The 13,755-nt window shown below is 38.0% G+C and overlaps 1 protein-coding gene and 1 long non-coding RNA gene across 30 annotated transcripts in view; one reads left to right on the top strand and one right to left on the bottom strand.

Moving 5' to 3' along the window:
- The window catches only part of ptprfa (protein tyrosine phosphatase receptor type Fa), a 362,404-nt gene that overhangs the window by 245,463 nt on the left and 103,186 nt on the right, over positions 1-13,755 (bottom strand). The window lies entirely within an intron of this gene.
- The window catches only part of LOC117950865, a 24,318-nt gene continuing 21,223 nt past the window's right edge, over positions 10,661-13,755 (top strand). Inside the window, exon 1 of the long non-coding RNA XR_004657994.1 lies at positions 10,661-11,027. This is a non-coding gene — a long non-coding RNA (uncharacterized LOC117950865). The remainder of the gene's footprint in view (positions 11,028-13,755) is intronic.

The following is a 13,755-nucleotide window of genomic DNA, read 5'->3' as shown; positions in this document are numbered from 1 at the left end:
ACTGGTAGCTAAGGGCGGCTACCCAAGCATCAGTACATACCAACATTGTATGTGTTAGTTGGGAATGTCTATGTTCAAGTGTTGATCACAGATAGACCATACATTAAGGTATGAGTTTGGAGAGGTCAGGATAATTGGAGAGGGAGGTTAAAAACTGACCTTCGCATTTAAAAAAATGCTAAATTATCTTCAGGGATCTTCCAATCTGGCTCCACCCCATCCTGTGGAATATAGTTAGTTTTTTCAGCACCGTTTTTGACGTGGTTCTGCTAACATACTGTATGATTAAGATAAGTCAGCCATGATTGACTACAGCAGAACAACTGCAAAGACTACTTTACTCAGAGAGAAGGTCAAGAGAGAAGGCTATTTAGCCTCAAAGCTAAAATGTGCTGTGATGCCAGCCTCTAGTTTGTAGCATGTTCTTAAGCAGTTCCAGTGGTTTCTTTTCAACCCAACCTCCAACCTAGCAGCCCCCCCTCGCTACAAACCTGTTACAATCTGTATTGGCACAAAGGCTGGTAAGATATGCCTTCAACCCCATTCAATCCTGTCCCGATACATGAGTGCCGATTCAATTTGTGATGTGATTGTGAGATAGTCACGTTCAGTGGTACCGTAAATTAACAGAAATATTTAGGGGAATCATTGTGGGGAAAAAAACCTAATCAGAAAATCAAAATTCTCAAAACAAAATCACAAAGAGAACTCACGATACACAGGATTCCTTTTCCCTACACATAACTGAAACTTTACTCATCAAACAAGTTGGTTTAGTTTGTGTTTTCCATGTTGCAAACTAGTGTTTTAAGTCAAATATAATGTTTTTTATATTTACTCTTTGCAGGCCATACATAGTCTTTTCGATCTGACTGCCTTGGATGAAAGCAGGTAAAACATGACATTCCTAAAGTGGCTGGGCCGTAATACTATTCCCAGGTCCCAACTATTTTTCAACAAAACTATTCCTCAACTCATGAGTTGGCAGCCTATTGTCTCACGTCTTATTGTCACCCATGGCAGCACACTTGTCTTACAGGCCTGTTTCTCATTTGGGCTCAAGAATTTAATGGTGTCTAGGCATGCAGCCAGGCAGTCAAATGCTGTGTGAGGCGGAATAAAGCTGCGTTTCACAGGCAATTCAAAGTGACAAGTGTCAACAGTTTCACACAAAGTGTCTTCTCCTCGCACAGACTCATTAGACTGTGGAGCAGTCATGCAAATCAACCTCTTATCAGTCAAAGTGACATATACGTAAACAATCTGGCTCCCTACTTTTGGACACCCAAGGTAGAAACATTGAATCCCTTTCCTGGGTAGTTTAGTCGTGCAGATGTCAATAATTTTGCCTCTGGCAGGAATTAAACAGTAGTCATTAATGCTGATACAGGCAGAATAAAATGCCTCCAATACTGTTTTGGACTTGTAAAAGTTACATTACCCCCTTTGATACCAGCATCATTCAAAGTAGAGAAAATAATTTATTTAATATCAAGTTCTTCCACATCCTTAAAGAGGCATTTCAGATGGAAAAATAATAATCTATAAAGAATATTTGGGCATTTTTGTGATAACAACTGGTTTCCTTAGTAAATAAGTGAGATCTGGGAACATGCTGACATTGCTACAATGAAGACAAAAGTCAGTTAACATGCCAACAGTTATTGAGATTACCTTTTTGCAGAATAGTCCAATATCATTGTTGATTACAATGTTACTTTATTGATAGGAATGGTGGCCAAAAATATAAAAAGAAGGCCCCATAATTATCCTTCCATAATCATTTAAATAAAACATGTCTAAATAAAAGCTCTTCTTAACGTGTAATATGATGACTTTATCCCATGAGCTATGATAAGTGATCCTATGTAAACAGAAACAGCATATGTACATTGCCTATCAGGTGAACAGAGGATGGAGGGAAGAGCAACATTTGCACATTGAGTTTCACGGCACAACTCTCCTGCCCCATAATACAGAAAATCCTGCCAATTTCCTAGTGCTGCTCTTTGACGGGCCTGTCAACTTAACCTGTCAGTCGTGCACCACCAGTAACTTCCAGCTTCCGTGGTGTGAAAGAGAGAACAAGCACAGGTTTAATACATGGCTGCACACAGGGACAGAACGTGTCTCTGAAGAGTTAGCTCACTGCTTTCACAGCACAGGTATACAGTGGGTTTGAAACAAGACGACGTGCCAAAGCAACTTACGGGGGCACCTTGACATTTCTCATTTTTAGTTTTTTTCGCCAGGCAATTTTCACAAAGTGGGGAAAATGTATTTGGTCTTCAGTAAACTCAAAAGTCTGTTGTCAGCCCTACCGGCAGTTAGGGTAGTTATCTACTAGCATATCTCACAAAGATCCATTACTTGCCTGGATCGATGACATTTAATCTACTAGATAATCACTCAAACATCCGGAAACTGCCTTCTTGTTCTATGTGTATTGTTACATACATTTTTTTTTTCTTTCATATGTCGTGGAGCTCGTCTAGTTTCTTACAATATCATAAGAATGTGTGTGCGTACATTTTCGTAAGATATCGATATTTTCGTAAAATATCGTACAAACCCCTCACAAACAAATGAGAATGTGTTGTTTTAAACCATGTGTGTCAAACTAAAGGCTCACGGGCCAAATCCAGCCCCTCGCAAATTTTGACCGGGCCCACATATAAAGTGAGGTTCACAATAGATTTTGTCCCGTCTAGGAGAGCTTTATTTGCAGACTTTGAAACAGGTTGCTGTGAGTCAAATGTGTAGTAACCTGCTATTAAAAATTTAATCTTTGTTTTGTTGGATTTGCTTAACTCTGTGATGGCTAAGGAACCTTTTTCCTGATGTTTTTAGGGCTTTATGTCAAACAAACTATAAGTAAAAAGGCAATATGAGATGTGCAATAATACAGTCAAAGATGTTCAAGATTTTTGATCACATTTAAGCGTAATAAACTCTACATGTCTGGCCCTTTAGAAAGTGCGGTAGAAAGTGCCGCCACAGAGGCATTACAGTCATCTTCGGCGACGGTACAGTGCAGATGTTGAAGACCTGGAAGCGCTGAGTAATCAGAGTAGACTGGGCTTTTTCAGGAGGGCGTAAAGAGACTGACGCTCTGGGTGGTTTCTAGTTTACCCGGAAAGAGTGATCGCCCCATGTTGGTGGAGTCCTGCATCGGCGCACCGTTTGAATCCAACCTGCTGCCCTTTGCTGCGTGTCATCCCCCCATTTCTCTCTCCCTTTCCTTTCTACCCACTATCACTGAGATAAAGGGAAAAAGTACCAAAAAGTATCTTAAAAAAAAAAAAGAGACGCGAAAATAAAGCGTTTGAGACAGAAGGTGAACACAGGTTTATTCAGACGGACAGTATAAAACTAATTAAAGCATGTTCTAGTAAAACCCCAAAAAACAATTATGAAAATGAACGTTATATGGGACCTTAAACCTTCATTTAACCAGAAACATTGTTATTAAAAAAAAAATCTGGCCAATGTAGGCAACAAGACAAATTAAAAATTAATGGTGGGGGTGGCAGTAGCTCAGTTCCTAGGGAGTTGGGTTGGGAAAAAGTATGGAGTGTGGATTGGTGGCTGGAGAGATGCCACTTCACCACCTGGGCACTGCCAGGTGCTCTTGAGCAAGGCACCCTGTAGATCAGGACTGTGTCTGTGTATAACTAACAAAGTGTGGACACAGACTGTAAATTGTAATTTCCCCATTGAAATGTCTAATGTACACCCGAAAACTTTTCTGCATATAACTTACATGGCTGAGATTGTATCACATGGTTTTTCTCAAACCTTTTATAGGGAACAAACTAGCTAACTGTATGTTTGTAGCCATGTCTAGACAGAAAAATGCATTTTTCCCCAAAAGAGAAAAAGAAACCGATCTCCAATTCGTCCTCATGACATAATAATCCATATGTCAAATACTTGACAAAAACAGCACATCTTTATCAAGATTATCATGGACCAATCTATTCACGGCCTTGTCAATAGCAGCCTGCCAGCACAGACACTGCAAATCAAATCAATCCAACTGAGCCCAGCTGGCAAGCTGAATGGAGAACAGAAAAGCAAATGACAACAGTTCAATAACTCATTACTAAATAATTTCTGTAATTAACTCAAACTGAGAGATTGATGCTGCATAACGATGTGAGATTATCTATGGGTGGAGTTGTCCTGTAAATTGTTATTTTCTGCCTTTTGTGTATGTGATATTCAGTTACACTGGACTGTTCTCATACAGCTTAATTTCCATGGAAATCTCCACTCACTAAGCATGCTTGGTGACACACATATAGTTTTAGCATACCAGTGAGGAGAAGACACCAAGGCAGAATTTTGCATTATTACAATATGCATTTAAGTACATAAAAGCCAAATAAAATGGTCTAGACAAAACAGGTAATTTCAACTTCCTGTTTCCTCCCATAGTCTAATACCCATAAGCAGTTGGTCCGCCCGACAGAGACTCAAAAATCGTAACTTCCATTTGGAGAGTAGGATGCAGAGACACTGCTGCCACTTGTTTGTTCTCATAAATAATACATTGTGTTCTCCTGCTCCTTGTTCATGACCCACAAAATTGCCTCCCACACAAGTATGGTAACAGCATGAAGGCTGGAAGGAGCGAGGCAAAGAAACAGTGAATAAACTGATTCTGTTTTGCACATCATTATGTTTATGTTACCCCGGGGAGTTACAAATCCAAGTACAAGATGTGTAGGGGAAACGGAAGGTTAAGGCATACTAGCCATGAAGCGAGCGCTGACCGGATAAGAACATTGTGAATGCTAGAATACAAATTTGGGTGTGAAATTATACTATTGACTCTCAAGAGAAAGCCAATTAAGTAGGGCATTTTAATGAACAAGCAAATGGATGCATTTGCTGTCTTGTTTTAGCGAACAAGACAGCAAATGCATCACTCAATCATGTAAGGTGTAAATACTTTCAACTAATGCAATTTCCTTTTGTACTATCTTATTTTACTGCCTTAAGGCCTCATTTGAAATTCTCACAGTCCATATTTGAATCGGCTTTATGAAAATTCCTACCATCAGATTGCAAAACGCCAACATCTAAAATATTTGATAAAATGTTATGTCTTTTTTACAGTTTTTTTCAACGTGGAACCTATTTTCCAATGTTTTTGTGAGCAGGTAACTGATAGGAACAACAATATCTGACATTGGTTCAGCATTAAGCGTTAACGCTGTAACCGGGCAAACCCAGACGGGGCAGAAATGTAACCCATGGTGCAAATGTGCATTGTTAAGTTGGTCTAATAAAAGTGCTGTTTTTGCCACTGAAAGGCTCAAATTGTTGAGTGCCTGACAAATACAAGAAGATGGATTACTAAATGTCTTGAAAAGTGACTGAAATATATTTATTGTATCTATGTCTAGCATCCGAAACATTTCTGAAAACCTGATTTTGCTGAGATGTGTGGCCAAATATTGCTCTGCAACATTTCAACAGAGCAGCTTACTTGCAGCAGTTAGTCATATGACCATATGCTGGGATCGGACCACACAATGACAATAGGGGTCAAACATATTATGTTATGATAAGAGTATTCCGGGATTGGAGAAAACCGTTCTCTGGTTTATTGGCATTTCTTTAAACCAATCACAATTGTCTTGGGCGGCGCCAAGCACCAGACACAATGACGGTGCCGCTGGAAAATGGAAAAATAAATGTTTTTTGTTAAACATGTGTACGTTAAAAGTTTGTTTTAGTTGTGTAACAGAAAACTCAGCTTCAACAGATAGTAAATCGACCTGAGTTCAGTATGCCTACACAAAGAAAGCATGACATGGACACCCGGCGGAATTTCTGGCAGCACCTGAACTATCCCGGAAGTGGAACGTCGTCGACATTAACTAGGACTAACCCGAAACAGTGACCAGTGACGGATCCTGACATTAGAGCCGATGAATTCTTACGCCAGAAGAATGCTTTCTCACTTTTCACAAAGTTCCATCGACTTGATGGCTCACTGGAAATTCTTGTTGCTTCATTTGCCCAGTACACCGTCAAGAATCAAGTTAAAGCTCAGTTTTGTAAAATACTGATTCATTGTTGGTCATTTAACAATTCATGTCAAACGGATGAACTTTCAAATTAGTGTCAACGCTTTTCCTAGTATCATATGTGCGTGTTTAGTAATTAAGTTCCCAGGTTTGGTGATGCCTTGACATTACCCACAAACAAAAATATAAAAATATATAATATAATATAATATATAAAAAAAATACAAGTTGGGTTAACCTTTATAATAACCATTATTGATAATTAATTCAATTTTAGTTACATTAGTTTGCTGTTAAACAATGGAATGATGATTGATAATGTTTACTAATAGTTCAAATAGTCAATACTTTGTCAATGGTGGATAATACATGCTATACATGCCATTTGGAAGTTATTCTAAAGTAATGCTTACTATAATTACTTAAAGTTAATGAATAACAAATCATCAAATAACTTTAAAATGGGCCCGTCAAATCTTTTAGATGATCTTTAAAAGACGTTACTATTTAATTATTGCAGCACTGATAATAGCCATCTAAATAATCGTCATAGATGCATTTATAAACCATTAACAAGGTATTGTAATAATCACAACTTTATAATGCCCATCCAAATAATGAGTTATAATAAATCAATATAGTATTACTAATAATTGGTAAACATTATTATTTAGCATGTAATTGTTTGTTTCCAGTAAAATACCTAACTATCAGCTTACCTTTTATTAATCTAGTCTTCTCTCATCTATCTTCCTGTTTTCTGGCTGTTTTATCAGCTCTCTTAAGAGTTTTCATTATGGTTATATTCTTGGAGGATTTCCACGGTTGTCAATACTTTTGTATGGATCTTGCAGAGGTTGTCTACTGTTCAGGTGTCATCTCAAAGTGAAGTTGTGAGTCAGTTTTTAATAAGCACATGGCTGTGGATTCACGTGCTCAGGCTGCTGACAGGCTGTGATAAATGGCTGTTTTTGGAAGTTGGATGTTTCTGTCCGTGGGTATGCATGGCTGTTAGCCGCAGCTTGATGCTTGCGTTGAACACATTAACATTACAGGGAGAGGTAAGTAAAATAAGTGAGACTTATGCATGAATCACTTTTCATGTATAAAAAAGTGCTTTAAAAGCATATAAAAATGTACACGAGCACGTAATATATTATTGAAAATCAAATTTACATAATAATAGAGGCCGTCCAGATAAAAATTCCTGTTTTGGAGACAGTATGGGAGGAAGCAGAGCGTTGAGACTACGTTTAGACGTGGGTGGCTATTTTCAGAAATTGACAGTACAGACATCTGGCACACCTGTCAGTTTTGAGAAAAGTGTTCTGTTACACCTACCCGTGTATATATGCCGTCAAGAGCATGCCAAACCTGTAGGTGGCAGTGTAAGAAGAAGCTCAAGCCCATGTTAGCCAATCAGAATCCCGAAAATAGCAACAGCAGCAATGAATCACTTCCTCTCTCTCCTCTTCCTCAATTCATCGTCCGCCCAAACCTCCTTTTGTCTCAGTTTACATGCAAACATACAAACGAAGATTTCCAAAATCTCCACTCTGAGTTTTTAGAAAGACTCGTTGTCAGAAGCTAATTCTCCGTTTGCGTGTAAATGAAGGAAAACCACTGATCTAGGTCCTAAGGAATCAAAAGAGTGTGAGTGGAACGAAAGCTATTTTAACATATTAGACCTAAGAGAGTGAGCTGGTGACTATAGGTGAAGTAGTTTGCATTTGCAGGTGTCTGACGCACAATGCTCGATACGTAAGAGGGAAAATTTCAGACTAGTCAATCAGATTAGTCACTGATTGTCAGAACTTCTCCCTAGTCCAAACAACATTTGGTATTTCTTTCAACCAATCAAAATTGACTCGGGCCGTGCTAGATGCCGGACACAATGATGGTGCAAAATAGCCTCGGGAAGGAAGTCGTTTTGGTGGAATGTGCTCATTCCAAAGTTGTTTTAGTTGTACAACAGAAATCTCTGATTGGACAGTTAGTCTAGCTAGCTGTCTGGATTTACCCTGCAGAGATCTGAGGAGCATTAACCATAGTCCTCAGATATCCACCGGAGTTTAGAACGCCAACACACAGAAAGAGAAAAGTGAGGGACATCCCTCTGGAGGAATTCTTGAAATGAAACGTCGTTGAGGTAGACTAATGTGAGACGGGATGAATGCATCTTTAAGCATCTCAAGTTCAGTAGTTGAAATTACAGATCTCAGTTTACTAACATTGCTTAAGTGAAAAAAAACTGGATCGTTTTAGACACTTTACATGTGTGTAGAACAACAAAGATTGATCAGATATAAATTACAGAGGTTGGAGCGGACAGCAGAGAAAAGAGGCCCAATGCGTGATTATGGCGACAAGGTTTCCCTGAGCAACAACCAGATCTACAGGTCATCTATTGAACTGTAAATCTTATTCTCCCAACCAGTCCCCCATAACGTTGAGACAGTCAAGAGGCCTGGATAATATAACGGCCTCCCTGGGTTTCAATGAGAAATGAAGCTATCATTCCCACAAAACTGGTATGCTATATTTCATCTTTTTATGATCTAATATAAAGCGAATATAAAGGGAATAGCAGGGTTAAGGCAAGTCATTGTTGTTTATATAACCAATTATCACAAACAAAAACCATGGCCTCAAGAGCCTTGGTATGTGTTTTTAGAGTGCAATAAGTGCCTAGACATTGCATAATCTGTTGAGCTAAAGAAGGGTGCGACCGGAGTGCCTTGGGCTAAAAAACAGACACTGTATCATTTAATTGCATGATCTTTATTTTTATTTTTTTTGTATGTAGTATTTAGTTTGGTAAGCATTTAATTACATAGATCTAGAGGTGTCAAAAGTATTCACACAAACTCAGGTTGAAGTATAGGTACTAGGATTTAAAAAAAAAAAAAGAAAGTATCAACTCAAGGTTTTTACTCAAGTAAAAGTACTGGTATTCAAAATTATTTCAAAGTATAAAAGTAAAAGTATCATTAGGGGGAAAAAATCCCATTAAAGAAAAAAACTTATGCCGTGCCACAGGGGAACTACAGTGCACTACCCTCCCCCCAAAAAAACATTTTCAAAAGGCCATAATCTTATATTAAAATGTTAATGTTGAAAGATTTGGGATGCACCTGTTTCAGCTGCATTTATGCCCATTGAAATGACTGCAATATAGTACAATGCAAATACATTACTACTGTACTACTGAGCATTAACATGTGTTCCATGGAGCGGAAGATATGATTGCCCATAAGTATTGTTATGCTGCAAAAAGTCAAATTTCAGAGGCGTGTCATCAAAAACCTTTATTGGAATGTAAACGTACATCCAAAATTAGCTGCAGGAATCTGTGAGGGCAACGGATTCATTCTATGCAGATAGAGGCGCCATTTATCTATTTTTTGGGTGCATTTTTATGAGCGAAGACAAGCCAAAATGAAAACAAGTCAAACTGAAAAAAGAGTAACAAGGCTATTTTTTAAACCTAAGGAGTAGAAAGTACAGGTAAGTTCATGAAAATGTAAGAAGTAGAAGTAAAAAGTCGGCTTTAAAATATTTTTTGCAGTAAAGTACTGATAGCCAACATTTCTACTTAAGTAAGGTAACAAAGTATTTGTACTTTGTTACTTGACACCTCTGCATAGGTCATTAAATACCTTTGAAAAGAAGTTTTTTGAAAACCTTGCTATATTGAAAAGTCTACAGGTTCATCTAAACTGGAAAGAATATTCAACTGTGCTCAACTGTTTTAAAATATCTGAAAAGGCACTATTCTTTAGTTTTTAAATCTAGCCTGACCCTTTCAAACACCAACTTGTTTTTCTTTCTTTTTTTACCATGAGTATAAAAAGTGTGAGCTGTATTCAGTGTGATTTATTGAAATGTTGTCTCTACAGCATTATGACAGGGACCCTGTGACATGAAACAACCTCTCTATGGAGAGCTGGTATTTAACATACCCATCACTTCACTTTGTTGATGCTTTTTTACACTGAAAGTGCACATTTTCTTCAGCATGTGGAGGTCATGTGCAATGTATTCTATATGATTACTTGTATTCAAATCCAAATATATATTCAGTCATCCATCTCATTCACAACATCCCACATTTCTGTATGTGCACAGCAGGGAAATCCACTGCATCCAATCAAGTGCTAATACTAAAACTGTTTAATATTATGCAATGGAGTGTTCCCAGGCAGAAACACCGCAAGCACAAACTTCAACACTACACTGTATTGTGCAGCGTAATACATCATAACCACCAAGCTCCTATAGGCAGAGGCCGAATTCTTTTTAACCAACACATTCTCACTACCGTGCATTAAAAAGCAACGTTTGGTCAGAGGTAGGGTCGGGCAATAATACAATATACCGTGGGGTCTTAAAAATAGCATATATAGCAATAGTATCAGTTTCAATACCATCATTAAAAACAAGGAATGTACTTTTATAGGACACAAGGAATAGATATTAAATACAATTTATTTTAATGCCCAAAAATGCTCTTATGTGTGGTTGTCATCACGTGAGAAAGAAAGAGGGGGGGTGGGGGGGGGGGGGCAGTATTAGTGGTATTTAGTTTCTGAATGGTTAAATTAGGGGGAGGTTTGGCCAACTCTAGTCAAAGGACTATTTCACAAAACCAAGATAAGGGATTAAGCCGGGATTTCCCAGTTATCCTGGCTCAATTTAGCCATGACTCGGTTTCACAAAAGCACCCAAGTTACCATGGAGATTTGTTCTGAACAGCTAGCCTGCTCCCGACCAGGCTAGGATTTAGTTATCCTGGAGCCTATTCTGTTCACTCAGCAAGGCTTTTACCATATTGTTATCAACCTGCATTAAAAAAACAACAACAGGTGCATATTGCTGTTCATTATTATTTAAAGTTGTGACCATTATTTTTTATAATTATTCATGTGACATTGTTACTGTTGTATTGCTGTATGAAGACTGCTATTCATATTGTTGAATGCAGTTGTAGAGAAAATTAGAAAAGGCTGATAAAGTTGCCAAATGTGTTTTAAATTAAGTTAAAAAGGACAATATATACAGTGCTGTACACATGCTGTGTTACTATAGTGGACCAATCCACCTTCAATTATTTTAGTTGATTCATTATTCTATATATTTTTTTTTGGATTCTTCAAAATTGCATTCTTAGCACACAATTTGTGTTGTCCAGTAAACTAGGACTATAATTTTGTGATTTTAAGAACATATGCTAATTGTAGAATCCTACTAATTTATCTAAATAGGTCTTATTTCATAGGAACAAATAACTGTATAGTTTAGACTACTTTACTAGGATATTCCTGTTTTTGATTTTATATTTTTCTGGGGGGAAATAAGTCTGTTACATTCATTGAATTTGTCACTTAATTCTCTTTTATATTTTCTAGATTTTAGTGTCCAATTACTTCAATGTCTTTCTTTTCTATGTCCACATATACGAGGAAGCAAATAATTAATATGTAAAGAAGGAAACTCTATGAAAAAAAAAAAAAAGCGTGGCTTATAATAGCGGACCGACTGAATGATAGCATAATCTAAAATATACATTTACGGACTACTGCTCTTCAATGAAACCATTCAATGAGTTACTTGTCATTTGCAAAAATGAACAGTTGTACACTTTGAATTAAAAGCAGTGGAAGGTAATATGACTAGGTAATTTAGATTTTAGCCCATGAGAGAGAGATGAAGACACAGAGTGAACGAGATATTTAAAAATCATATTCTAGCGTTATAACCATAATTTGATTTTCATGGTAAATATGCTGAGGAACATTATCTTCGGCTCACTTTTAATGCAAAAAGTAGCCTACAACAGTTCATTTGTGCAAATAAAGTAGCTGAATCCTTGAAAAGTATGATTATGACAGTTTCAAATCAGAGCAGTGGTCAGTAAATACATCATTTTAGACTACTTTCCGCGTTCAGTTGGTCCGTGATCATAATGTGTTTCACGTTTTCCTACTTCAACAATAAGCTGCTGCTCACTCTGTATAAAGTATAAACAATGACTGTTCTCTATTTTAGCATCAGGGAATCTGTGATCGACCTTGCGGTCTGTTAAGGAAAGCCGTGAACACGCATCTATCCAAATTACTTCAGCCTGGCTCGACCTAGTCACTCCTCCTCAGCCTGGCTTGGCCTTCGTGAAACGCACCTGGAACCAGGATGCACAGATTAGACTCGGTCAAGCCTTGCTTTATTATTATTATTTATGTTATCCTGGATTCATAAATTCTGCTTTTGTGAGATAGCCCCCAGATAGATGTCTTTGGCGTTTCTTATTGACGCAAAAAAAAATCTTCTTTAGCATCATATGTAGACGCACTTGGTTGGGAATCTTGGCATCACTTTTTGACGCTCTGGGTCGGGATGACGGTTTAACTGCACAAGAAGGCCACAGAAAACGGTGTGGGTGGGGTTATAAAATGTACCATGCAGTGAGAAATGGGACAAGACAGGACATGAACCCCGGTCTCCTGGGTGAAAGTCCTGTGTTGTTTGACCCATTCACCCCCACAACCAACCCCCTTACGCAGATTTTATGTCTTTCATACTACACTTTACCGTTGTCTCTCTTAATACTACGTCATCGTTCAGCACTGCGGTCGAGCTGTTCCATACAGAAGCTAAAGTGGGATTTTGTTGGGTTCCGACATTAATTGGCATAAAAGTGGTACTATTCATGTTCTAGGACGAGTTTTACATAATTTGACAATGGGCTATTTGCCTGTTTGTCCACCAGATTTTATACAGTACACAAATGGATAGAGGACAGTTTTCCGGTTTGTCCTGTAACCACGGATACATGGACAAGTACCACTGGAATCATTTTGATGCTACACAAACATCTAGATCTAATAATTATGTGGTGTGAACTTTGCCATTGTCTGTCGGGGTGGCCGCCTTACGGCTGTGGATAGAAGCAGAATCAGTAATCTGACCAATAAGACAGGATCTATTTCATGGCTAGACTGTGGTTTCCCTGGAGACCATCACAGAGCAAAGACCGAGGAGAAAGATTTGGAGTGTTGCATTGTATCTTCTTCCACTGAAAGGTCCAGGACGTCTTGTTCTTGCAGCAGTTAGGCTTTTTAATGAGCAATGTTGATGTAATGTTTTTTTCCTCTATTCATTCATTCTTTGTATGGGGCAAATACTTATGTTGTTGTTGACTGCATACTGTTTACATGGTTGTACATTGACAGATTTCTACTTTTTTGTTTTTAAGGATTTTGTTTTCTAACCTATTGACTGCATACTTGGCTTTTACTGACCCTCTTATTGTTGTTGCAATGGAACTATGTACTTCCCTTCAATGTCTCTGCCTGGTGTTATTTATTGTGTAGAAGTATTGCAATTGCTGCGTTTATGTCTTTGTTGACATGAGCCGTTTCTCAATGTCAAGGATCCCTTCTTGATTGGGATTATGGGGGATTTGGAACCGCGAAAGATACACATATGCATCCTTTGCTGTCTATGGAAAATTCTCTGAACGAAGGACTTGGCGCTTGGAGGAATTCAGAGAATCTTCGACATTGGAACAGTCCTTCGACGGACGTCGATGATGTAGCATTCTCCAAAATCTGGCTGCGGAGGATCCTTCCTTGATAATGATAGATAGCCTTTATTATTTAGACTCATGGTCCATAAAAATACAAAAGCAACAACAAAGAAACATACAGATACACAA

This window comes from Etheostoma cragini, chromosome 9, assembly GCF_013103735.1.
Source record: "Etheostoma cragini isolate CJK2018 chromosome 9, CSU_Ecrag_1.0, whole genome shotgun sequence".
Taxonomy (NCBI): Eukaryota; Metazoa; Chordata; class Actinopteri; order Perciformes; family Percidae; genus Etheostoma; species Etheostoma cragini.
Note: the sequence above shows the minus strand (reverse complement) of the source record. Positions and strands in the feature narration are given on the sequence as shown.